This window comes from Salvia splendens, chromosome 15 (assembly GCF_004379255.2).
Source record: "Salvia splendens isolate huo1 chromosome 15, SspV2, whole genome shotgun sequence".
NCBI classification, from domain to species: domain Eukaryota; kingdom Viridiplantae; phylum Streptophyta; class Magnoliopsida; order Lamiales; family Lamiaceae; genus Salvia; species Salvia splendens.
Window position 1 is genome coordinate 16,230,384 of NC_056046.1, and position 12,901 is coordinate 16,243,284.

The following is a 12,901-nucleotide window of genomic DNA, read 5'->3' on the forward strand; positions in this document are numbered from 1 at the left end:
ATATCAAAATGCCCAAGTTTTGGTATGAGATTTTGTGCGGGAATCAAATTCAGAGCACAAAAAGTGGAAATGGAAATAGAACTACTCCATTGTTTTTATACTATTGAAGTCATTTTGTCATTTTAATATGTTCCATAATAATAAAATCATTTCATTTTTTTAAATAAAAGTCAACACATTTTTCCTCACTTATTTTACTCTTTTTTATTTTATTTTTTGTTTATCTCTCCATCTTTTTTATTTTATATTATTTCTTTATTTAACTCGCTTAACATAAATTTTTTAAAACCTAAAAGAAATGTTGCCCCTTAATACGAAATAGACGAAATATTTTAATTCATTTGAAAGTACATTGAGTAGTTAAATTAATCGAACGAAAAAGTGAGGAGTCATGAGATGAATTTAGACCGTGCAAATTCCGACACGTGCCCTCAACCTGTGCTGTAATATTTGAATGATTAAATTAAAAATCGTAAATCTGGAACCACGATGGCAAATCCGTCCTACTACTCCACTACTTCCTACAGTTATTCTCCTAGTACTTCAATAATCTCACACGCGTCACTCTTCCCCACCTTTCTTCAATATGGAATCCTATTTCAGTATCAATCACAAAGCTGTTGCTGGATTTTCTCTGATTCCTCCGATCAGGTCGGTAAGCTGTCGCATTTCCGATTTTCGTCTTTTCTACTTGTTTTATACTCTATTCAGCAAAATGCTTTCAATTTGTTTTGTCTTGAATTCATAAACATGTGCTGAGGTAATCGAACTGCATGAAGAAGTGCTTTGCATTTCTGTGTGAGTTGTAGTTTCATCTACATTCGATATTTGCTTAAGGTAAAGAAAATACTAGTGCCTGCAAATTTTTTGTGTATTTTTCTTTTCTTTTTTGAGTTACTATTTTGTTGACTAGAATTATTGAGTAGAAGAATTATGTATATGCAGATATATGTGTTTTCTTACTCTTTTTTTTGGGATACTTTTTAATTGAGTAGAAGAACCATTTTTTTCTGAGATGATTGATACTCTTTTATGTGTTAGTTTATGAAATTATGATTTTGATCCTTTCTTGACTGTTTCTAATGACTTATGATGACATGTAAGTTGGGTTAGTTTTTTGGTGTAGTTCATGTAGAAAGGTCAAAGTTAGAAGGTGGTTAATTGATCGGAGATCACTAGCAATGTCAAAGAAGGTGACTGGGGAAAAAGAAACTGCATTGAGCTCAGAGGCACGGACTAGGAAGATGGTTTATCAGCCAATTCTCGAGGAAGGAGTGTTCCGCTTTGATTGTTCTGCAGATGATAGAAATGCTGCATTTCCCAGCATTTCGTTTGAGAATCCGAGAGTCAGGGATACACCACTCACGAATGTCCATAAAGTTCCAACTTTCATTCCCAGTTTTGAATACGTAGAGGGGCAACGACTGGTCAATTTAGAGGTAATCTAATTTTTCATCATACTACAAGTACAAGGCAATGTATATCTTTTTTGTTTTAGGGAATTCACATTTTGAATAAAATCTTCGAAGCTTTCTGATACTTGGTTCAATTTGTCTGTTAACTAGTTCCCTCTAAACACCTCGTTTTATGGAACTGGAGAAGTTAGCGGGCAGCTTGAACGAACAAGGAAGAGGGTAAGCTCACTATTAGCCTTTTGTTTTAATGATCTATCTTTGTGAAGTTAGTTGATATATCACATATATATGTTTGTGTAGATATTTACTTGGAATACGGATGCATGGGGTTATGGCCCTGGAACTACTTCATTGTACCACTCACACCCTTGGGTTCTAGCGGTGCTTCCAAATGGAGAGGCAATAGGAGTTCTTGCAGATACTACTCGACGCTGTGAGGTACTTGTGTATTGATTACTTATACAAAATTGGAATTGTATTGACGTATTGATGTTTAACAGATTGATTTGCGAAAGGAATCAAACATTCAAACATCAAGCTGATTTCTGCAGCACCCTATCCTGTAATCACATTTGGCCCGTTTGCTTCACCAACTGATGTCCTTGCCTCTTTCTCGCGAGCAGTTGGTAAATATAAAGTTGCCCTCATGCTTTTCAAGCATACATTGTATCTCATCTTGTTACAAATAGAGCAAACTGCCAATAGAGCTGACCTATTGAATCTTATTTGTTCTTTATACTATTTGATTTTTAAGAACTGGCCCATGCTCTATCATATATGATTGAAATTTGCAATAAGTCAATATTACTATCGCAGTTGCTGGTTAGTTATAATTTCCATTTTGTCTTTATTGGCCATGGTTTGGTGATTCCCTTTCCTGGTTTTGTTGCCAGGGACTGTTTTTATGCCACCAAAATGGTCCTTAGGCTATCACCAATGCCGCTGGAGCTACCATTCTGATGCTCGAGTTCGTGAGGTCGAAATATATTTGCTGTTCGATTTTGCTTTCTTTGCTTTTGTATCGAACCATTGTACATTTTTATATGTTAATATGCTGCTTGTGCATGTGTGAGAAAATTATTGATTTTAATCTTCATGCATTAGAATTGAAACATTAAATTTCATAAGTGAAGGCTTAGTTGGAGGTGAAACTGATGGAATTTGACCATTTTGTTTCTCTTTTTGCAGATAGCGAAGACATTTCGTGAGAAAGGTATACCTTGTGATGTCATATGGATGGACATAGACTACATGGATGGTTTTCGTTGTTTCACTTTTGACCAGGCAAGTTCCACCTTCCATTTAATACTCACTACAAAATTTGTATTTGGTGGCCACATGTGATAAATAGCTTGTCCTTAAAACACGCAGAAACAAGCACCAATTCTGCTTGTTTGTGACATGACTGTCTTTATTCAGAAATATCATCTTTTCATGTGTTTCTTTTCTTCTGCAGGAGCAATTTCCAGATCCGAAGTCTCTAGGAGCTGATCTTCATCAAAATGGGTTCAAGGGAATCTGGATGCTAGATCCAGGGATAAAAAGAGAGACGGGTTATTTTGTCTATGATAGTGGTTTGGAAAGAGACATTTGGGTTCAAACTGCAGATGGACAACCTTTTGTTGGTACTTATTACTCTTGTTGCTTGCACAGAAAGAAGCCGTCTTCATACATCATTATACTTTTTGGGTTCTAAAACATATTTATTCCACTTGTAATGGACTTAAGTTTCAGTTTCAAGCATTTTCACTAATTATCAACTGCTATACTTAGGGGATGTGTGGCCTGGGCCTTGTGTATTTCCTGATTTCACACAATCGAGTGCCCGTTCATGGTGGGCTCAGCTAGTAAAAGGTTTCATCTCTAATGGTGACGATGGTATATGGAATGACATGAATGAGCCAGCTGTATTCAAGGTGAAGTCGAAACTATTTTGCATTAAATAGCTTTTGATTCTGTTAGCTAACATTATTTCTCTCAGACTGTGACAAAGACAATGCCGGCGAGCAATGTCCACAGGGGAGACAAAGAACTCGGTGGCCATCAGAAGCATTCCCACTATCACAATGTACTACTCGTTAGCTCACTCTTCGTTTCTTATCGACGTTGATGGAACTTATGATTTCAGTTCCCGACTTCATGGATGTTCGTTACTCCTTTTCAGGTTTATGGTATGCTGATGGCTAGATCTACATATGAAGGGATGAAACTGGCAAATGAACAAAAACGGCCCTTTGTTTTGACTCGAGCTGGGTTCATTGGTAGCCAGAGGTATGCTGCAACATGGACTGGAGATAATCTTTCCACGTGGGAGCACCTTCACATGAGTATCTCTATGGTTGTTCAATTGGTAAGTGTCGCGGGTATTCGAAACAATTCAGCTGTGATTTCGAGCATTTTTTCTTGGTGTAAGAACAAGCTTTTTGGATGACCAATGCTGCTTGTGTCCAGGGACTGAGTGGTCAGCCACTATCGGGGCCAGATATCGGTGGCTTTGCTGGTAATGCAACGCCAAAGCTGTTTGGAAGGTGGATGGGAGTGGGCGCCATGTTTCCCTTTTGTCGAGGTCACTCTGAGACCGACACTATTGATCACGAACCCTGGTCTTTCGGGCTAGAGGTTTGTGTTCTCGACCCTCTTAAACTAAATTTAGAACATATATTCACAAAAATTACACAATTGAATGCTTTAAAAAGGTTTTGCATCTAATAAGGCTTCTTTTAAAGTGGCTGAAATTTGAAATTTGCCAATATTTTTTTTTCGGTAATTATGATAAACAACTGCTTGATGGCCTAAGAAGATGCACCTACACAGTGTGAGGAGGTTTGCCGACTTGCGCTAAAGAGACGATATCGGCTTCTACCCCACATATATACTCTCTTTTACATGGCTCATACAAAGGGCATTCCCGTGGCAACTCCTACATTTTTTGCTGGTATGTTGTGAATATGATTATTCACTAGAATGAGCCGTGATGACCAGGTAAATTCTCCTAACATTTGGTTCGTAACGTGTCAGATCCGAAAGATTTGGAGCTAAGGACACAAGAAATTTCATTTCTCTTTGGACCACTTCTCATATATGCAAGGTTCTAAATCTCTCACTCAGCAATAACTCCTTAGAGTTGCGCACACTGGATCGAAAATCCTGCTTCTGAATTATACTGTATTTTCATTATGTTGCAGCACGGGACAAGATCAGGAGTTATACGAGATGGAGCACAAGTTGCCAAAAGGAATCTGGCATAGTTTTGATTTTGAAGACTCTCATCCAGTATTCATTCTACTTCTCAAGCAATAAATGCCATTCAAAGATTTGTACCTTTTCCTCACCATCCGTCTTTGTCTGACTAGGATTTGCCTGCATTGTATCTCCAAGGTGGATCTATCATTCCTGCGTCCTCACCTTATCAGCATGTTGGGGAAGCTAATCGTACCGATGATTTACAGCTGTTAGTAGCTTTAGACGAAGCTGGTAAAGCCATAGGATCGCTCTTTGAAGATGACGGCGATGGGTATGAATACACTAGAGGAGGATATTTATTGACAACTTATGTTGCTGAACGTCAGTCTTCTGTAGTAAATGTGACAGTTTTGAAAACTGAAGGATCTTGGGAGAGGCCCAACCGTCGCTTACATGTAAAGCTACTACTCGGGAAAGGTGCAACGGTATGTAACTATCTCATGGCTAGTTACCTACAAATTACAATCTAGACATCGTGTTCTCTGAATTTCGTTGTTTTTTCATGTTGATGGTTTGATGTGAAAATAAAATAGATTGATGCGTGGGGTATTGATGGGGTGGCTCTGAAAATTCCATTCCCATCGGAGAGGGAAGTGTCGGATTTGGTTGCGGCTGGTGAAAAACAACTAAGAACTCGTATAGGTTATGGATCTGCTCTTATTATATGCCTATAGAGTGACGGTCTCGTCCTCTTTCCTTTTGACTCCCATTCCTTACCTTCCATTGACATTGATAAGTCTCCTGTTTGCTGCAGAAACTGCTAGACGTATTCCAGACGTGGAAAACGTGTCTGGACACAAAGGAACAGAATTATCTAGAACACCTGTCGAAATCAAAAGTGGCGACTGGTCTCTCAAAGTCGTGCCATGGATTGTTGGAAGAGTAATTTCCATGGAACACCTTCCTTCAAGTAATGCGCATGATTTTCTATTTTAATTTCCACTTTCAATTGTCTTGGCTTTTTGACAAAATATTCTGTTCATAACACTACATAAAACCTAATATTGAGAACAAGAAAAAAGTTTTTATTTTTATCATGCAATTATTTTATTTACTGAAGAAACGATTCCTGTTTGTCGCACTCTACTTGGATGTGTGGCAGAAACCCAGTGGCTTCATAGTCGAGTTGAAATCAATGGGTACGAGGAATATAGTGGCTAGGAGTATCGTTCTTCTGGATGCTCGGAGGAGTATTCTGTCATCGAGTAAGTTTTTAGATTAATAAAAGCCAGGTCGATTATATATATACGTTTGTATTCATATCTATATCAGTGTTTTTCGATCATAAAAACCTATATCTATTATTACTAAAAAAAGAGCTCGTGAAGCTGCATCGTAGCTTATCAGTTGTCTATAGAAGCTTTCATTTAAAAATGTGTAGTTCTCAGTCGAGCTAACTTTCGTGTAACAGACGAGATCTGGAGCAGGCAGGAGAAGTCGAGTCGCTACAACTAGAAGGTGATATAGGAGGCGGTTTGGCCCTTGTGCTCCAGATATGCATCCCTAAAGAAAACTTTAAAACAGTCCGAATCGATTCCAGCATTGTAGCTCGCAATGTTGGCGCTGGATCTGGAGGATTTTCGAGGTTTTTAATCCAATCTTACTAATGGTTTTATATGAACGAAAAAGTTCTGCTTCTGTAAGAAATTATATGGAGTCGTTGATATCGATCCTCAAACTGATCCTCATGCTGATGTCAATCCACAGTCATTTTCAGTACATTATATTTTCTGTTCTTCGTTGTTATTTGTTTCCCACAGTCCGCTGCCATTACCAACAACAAGTCTCTAACTTTGTTTTCAGGCTCGTGTGCTTGAAAGTGCACCCAACCTTCAAAATCTGCTGCATCCAACTGAAACATACGTGTCTTTTACTGCAATCGATGGGTCTGTCCACGAGGCTTGGCCGGAGTCGGGTGAACAGGTTTTTGAAGGGCATCTTCACCCAAACGGTAAGTAACTGTTCAGCTGAATTAGGGTTAATCATGGTTTGTGTCAGCAACTTTCGGTGTTTTTCCAAAAACGTCTCCAACCTGCGTTTCAAAAACTCTTTGACTTCGGATGTTACAAAACTAATGGAGTGTGATCTTTTGCAGGCGAATGGAGGCTTGTCGACAGATGCCTTGGGTTTGCGCTAGTTAACAGGTTCAGCATCGAACAAGTTCACAAATGTCGAATCCACTAGGGCACGGGGAACGTGAATTTGGAGCTTCGCTCAGAAGACAGGCCAGTGTCCAAGGAATCTCCTCTTCGAGTATCTCACGGATACGAGGTAATACGAATGCCATAAACTTGACGACGACGAAGATCTTATGCAACAGTTTATAATGCATCTAAGTGTTCAGCTCGAGTTTCATCTCCTGCTTTATAAACCCAATATGATGTTTATCAATGTTTTGATCATGGATGAAACTTTTGAAATTCTGTATGTTAAATTTGCACTTAAGTGAACAAATCAAATTTTAGTAGTATTAATTAGTCTTAATTGACTAGCAAGTTCTATTAGTTTTATCACTATAGATCTAAAATGTTATTATGTTGAGACGTTGGTGTTTGAGACTTTGTGATTTAAAAAAAAGGTGTAATTTTGGATAAATTCAGAGCTTAAAATGGATGCAGTACAAAATAAATGTCACCCAATACATGGGTGATATAAATAAAATATGTTGTTGATTGCTCTTTATAAATATTACAGCCTTTAAATATACGTAAAAAAATTGCAAATATGATAAAGAGAAAAATTTAGGCCTAGGAACGACTAGAAGTTTTGGCAGTAGTATTTTTTAATTCCTTAAGAGCATCCACAACGCGCGCCGCCGCGTTCCGCGTTTCGTGCCGGAGGAACGAAACGGGCGCGCAACGCAAACGCGGAACGCGTTGCAGACATGCGTTCCGTGCCCAGGCCGTGCCCATGCCGTGCCGTGTGCCGTCGTCGCGAGACGTGGCGCGGCCTGCGTCGCCACGCGCTTCGGCGACGTGGCGCGCCCCTGCGTCGTGCGTGACGCCCACTCGTCGTCATTTATGACGCAATAAAAAATTTTTTAAATTCAAATTTATAAAAAAAAATTAAAAATGTGTAAACAGTAATATTACCATTTTATATCAGTTTTTTCTTTTTTATTTATTTTTTTATTTTTTTATTTTTTTACTCTATAAATACTACTAATTCATCCTCATTTCACACACAACTACACATCTATTCTTCCTAAAATCGACTTCATTTCCTCTCCAATTTTCATCTAACATCTTATCAAAAAATGTCCGGCGACGGCAACTCCGGCGGTGGCTGCTCCGGCGGGTGGGATCTCAGCACGTTTACCGATTGAGATATCATGTACAACACACTTGGTGGTTCCGGTTCGTCGACGCCGGGTGGGTACCAACCACCCACTTTCGACGTGGATGCATACGCTCGACCCTCCGCCCCGAGGTATTCGCAGGGATTATCCCAGATTCGGGAGGATTTCCCCGTTGAACCCACTCTGGGAGGAGGTCGAGGCGGGCGAGGAGGAGGAGGGGGAGGAGGCCGAGATGGTGGAAGCTCCAGGGCGGAGTTGGAGGCGGGCGAGGAGGAAGAAGAAGAGGAGGATCTAGGTCGGCATCCGTACAGCAACAACGAAACGATGGCGGTGTACAACGCCTGGATCACCGTCTCGTACGATCCCATCGTCTGGAATCAACAAGCCCACAAGCGTTTCTAGGAAAAGGCCACCGAGATCTACCACCAGATTAAGCCAAAAGGCTCCCAGAAGCGCACATATACAATGCTCCGCTCTCACTTTGGCTGAGTCGACAAACAGGTCAAAAAATTCTGCGGCATCTACTCGACCGAAGAGGCGCACTACCAAAGCGGAGCTTCGGGAGCCGACATTCTGAGGGCGGCTTTGCGCGTCTACAACCAGGACACCGGCAAACAATTCAGATTTGTTGATGTTTGGCAGGCTGTCAAGGACGAGGAACGGTGGGCCGACGGTGTCCGCTCCAGCTCGAGCTCAACCTCGAAGCGCACGAAGCACACGGCGAGTGACCAATACTTGTCTGGTGACACCGGTGAGGGCAGCGGCGGACAAGAGGGTGCGCCGCAGGAGTTTGCGGGTACGGCCGGCGATGACGGGGGATCCAGCTGTGTGCGCCGTCGGCCGCAAGGGACGAATGCGGCGAAGGCGGCTAGAGCGAGGAAGGGCCGAGGCGAATCAAGCCAGGCAGGCTCAGGGGGAGGCTCGAACACCCTTATGGAGGTGTACATGACCGCCACAATGGCGGACACTTCCTGCTTCTCGCCCTCCCAATACGCGACCTAGTGGAACAGAATTGTGCATATGGCAGCACAACTTGGCCTTCCGGCTCCCCCTCCACCTCGACCGCCTTCGGGGGATGATTCGCCGGCGGAGTAGTTTTTTTATTTTCTTTAAATTTGTATTTTAAATTATGCAACGTTTAATTTTTTAGGATTTTAATTGTGTGTTTTTTATTTTTTAGAATTTTAAGTTGTAATTTTTTTATGTTGTGTGTTTTTTAATGAAGTGTGTTTGTTTTAATTGAATTGGGTTGGAAATAAAAATAAAAAATGAAATTGAATGAATAGTAATTTAAGGAACGATTGAGAAACAGATAAGGAACGGAGGGTTGCAGGTTCCGTTCCTTAGTTAAGGAACGGAGTTAAAAAGTACAGTGGGGCCCGCAAATAGTAGTTTAAGGAACGGTTAAGGAACGATGGGAGAACAGCGTAGTGGATGCTTAAAAAAGGTCGTGATTATTCTGGTATCTAAAACATAAGTATTTTTTTTCATAATTTGGTTAGATAATCAATACCCTACGATTTGAATTGATTGTGATGGTTTACATGTTTGTCACTTCTTAAAAATTCAATGACTTGTTGCTCTACTAAATTAGTAAGAAATATAGTGTTTGGTTCTTAGAGCATGCACAACGGTGGATGCTGGCCCCGCGTCCGTCCGTGCCAACGGCAAGGACGAGGCTCGCCGCTGCTCACGGACGCGGGGCCGGCACGCGATTGGGCAACGGCATAGCTTTGCCTTTGAATATTTTTTTTATTTAAAATTTTATTTAATTTTAAATAATGATAAAAAATAAAAAATAAATATTTTCCAAATCCCAAAAATATGGCCGTTTTTTTGCCTGTTTTTCTTAATTTTTTTGAATTTTTCCCCCAAAATCATCTATAAATACACACATTCATCATCCATTTATCACATCAAATCATCTCTCATTCATCTCTCATTCATAATTCTCATACAAACTATCAACACATTCATCCCTCACTCAAAACCTCAAATGGATTTCACCCATCTTATGGCAGAAGCGGAGCGCGAAGAACAAGAATACTACGAACAACATCGTGCCGCTTACGAAGCATATGTCGCGGCGAATACCCCCGCTCCTCCTCCTCAACGAACTAGATCAACTCGCCGCTACATCCATCGTGATCGGGAGGGAGCCCACGAAAGGCTCGTTGCCGACCAGCCGCGGTTTCCGGCAGATTACTTCAGGCGCCGTTTTCGCATGTCAAAGCGCTTGTTTATGCGAATTGTCAACACATTGTCCGCACGTGTTGAATTCTTCCAAAAAGGACCAGATGCACCCGGCCGGCAAAGTATCACGCCGTTGCAGAAGTGTACGTGTGCCATCAGACAACTCGCTACTGGGCAAACGGCCGACATCTTCGACTAGTATTTGCATATCGGTGAGTCCACTGGAATCCTTTGTCTAAAGAATTTTTACGAGGGCGTTCGTTCAGCTTTCGGGGATGAATTCCTTCGGGTACCCACCACCGATGATTGCCAACGGTTGCTTCGTCTTCACGAATCAGTCCATGGCTTTCCCGGAATGCTTGGCAGCATTGACTGCATGCATTGGAGGTGGAAGAATTGCCCGACTGCTTGGAGGGGGCAACACTTAAGCGGTAACAAAGGCGACGGCCCAACACTTATCCTTGAGGCGGTCGCCGACTACCGCTTATGGATTTGGCATGCATATTTCGGCGTTGCCGGATCCAACAACGACTTGAACGTTCTCTATTCGTCACCCCTCTTCAATGATGTGATGAATAGTGTAGCACCGGTGATCGACTTCACCGTCAACGGAACTACATACCACATGTGTTACTATTTTGCCGATGATATCTACCCAAGGTGGTCGACTTTCATGAAGACGCTCAACAACCCGCACAACCCGAGACGGGTTCTTTTTGCGCAGCGTCAAGAGTCCGCACGGAAAGAAGTCGAAAGAGCCTTCGGGGTCCTTCAAGCCCGATTCAACATTGTGAAGGCCCCGACTCGGCTGTGGTACGTGAATAATATAGCCGACATCATGTTCACGTGTATTATCTTACACAACATGATTATAGCCGACGAATGGCCGAGGGCGGCTAGCTTCTACGACGAGGATGAAGCCGGAAGCTCAACAGCGAGGTCTCCTCCATGCCGAGGTGAGCATACGCCGGTTGGCCAGAGGATCGAGACAAGACACACAATGCGCGATACCCGAACCCACATTCAGCTACAAGAAGACCTAATCAAACACATGTGGGCGAAATTCGGCAACGAGTAGTGGTTTTTTTAATTTTTAGTATTTTAATTATGTAATTTTTTATTTTTAGGATTTTAATTATGTCGTTTTTATTTTATTTGTCATTTATAATATTATTTAGGTTTTTTAATGAATTTTAGTATTATGGAAATGTTTTTGTTTAATTGAATTTTAAATTAATTGTGCTCGTCCTTGCGGAAGAGCACAGCTGTGGTGTTGTGCTCTTGCCAGAGAGCAGACAGAAAAAGTGGGCCCGGGCCCACAACCGTGCCGCTGGCAAGAGCACGGTTATGGATGCTCTTAGGTTGCTAGGCGTCCACCAAATTTTTGTAGGACATTTATTTTCTTACTAATGTTGTACTACAAAAACAAGTAGTAGTACAATTTTGGTGTCAATCATCATGTCTTATTATTTTTGAGTTTCCATTTTTTCCAAATCGATAAGACCATCTCCAATGATTTTAGGTTAGCCATAGACCAGCCATAGGCTAGCCACAACTCTTCCTGCCACATCATCAGGACAAACAACTGGACAAGCAATAGGCTAACCACAATAAACAAAATTATAAAAAACAAATAATTAACAATCACACAAAATACGGAATTAAATTTACGACACAAATACGGGAAAATTCAATAATAATAGTAAAATTTTAAAAATTACATTAATTAAAAAAATACATTAATATAAAAAAATACATTAATTAAAAAAAACCCCTCTTCCACACACGAGCCCCCGCCTCCGCCTCACTCCTCGTGGTCGTCGCCGTCGTTGTCGCCGCTATCCGGGACCCCCACCTCTGCGGCATCTAAGCTCGCGGCTGAGCCCCCCAACCGTGCCGCGACGGCATCCAAATTGACCCGCATACTCTCGAGCATTGAGTGAAGAAACTTCTTCTCCACGGGGTCAGTTGCCGCCCTCCATTCAGCTAAGATCTTGTGCATCTGAGCCCGCGTTTGTTGACGCGCAAAGAAGGCGAGCTCGGTTGGCGACGAGCCAACAAGGGGGGATGTCGACTGGACCTCCTGGGACCCCTGGGCGACCCCCCTCGCTACCCGTTGCGCCCGCCTTTGCCCAACCGGGCGAGTGCGACGAGTAAACGATGGAGGGGACAGGAACTCCTGAACATCCTCGGGGAGGTCGTGGGAACCGCCGCTGCTGCGGATGTAATCACCGGCATAGTTCAGTCGCTGCTTCTTCGGCCAGCCAGCATCGACACCTGCCCAAAACTTCTGGGAGTCCATCAGGACCTCATAGCAGTTTCAGTAGGTGAACTCCTTATAAAGCTCGGGCACGAGGAAGGCTTTCTCCGCTATCCTCCTGCAGTCCTCGTCAGTTTGGCCACTAGTCTGCATGCGGAGGGCGTTGGTGTACAAGCTCGAAAATCGGGAGACCGCAGCCCTGATTCGGTCCCACCCCTTCCGGCACTCCTCCCTGCTGTGTGGCCTCCCCTCCGGGCAAAATTCCTTGTAGGTTGCTGATATTTTAGCCCACAGGTTGACGATCCTATGATTGTTCGAATGGAGGGGATCATCGCAAACACTCACCCAAGCATTGGACACCACGACGTTCTCCGCATCCATCCACTTCCTCCGTGCCGGGCTGTCGTCATCAGCCGGCTGCGACGACTCACCGACCACCCTTTTGCCCTTCCCCTTGCCCTTCTTCTTCTTTGGTGCGCCCCGACCCCGCCC

The 12,901-nt window shown here is 42.5% G+C and overlaps 1 pseudogene; it reads left to right on the forward strand.

The window, feature by feature from the left end:
- The first annotated feature begins 512 nt into the window (after positions 1 to 512).
- On the forward strand, positions 513 to 7,142 carry LOC121766511 (annotated as a pseudogene).
- Positions 7,143 to 12,901: the final 5,759 nt, after the last annotated feature.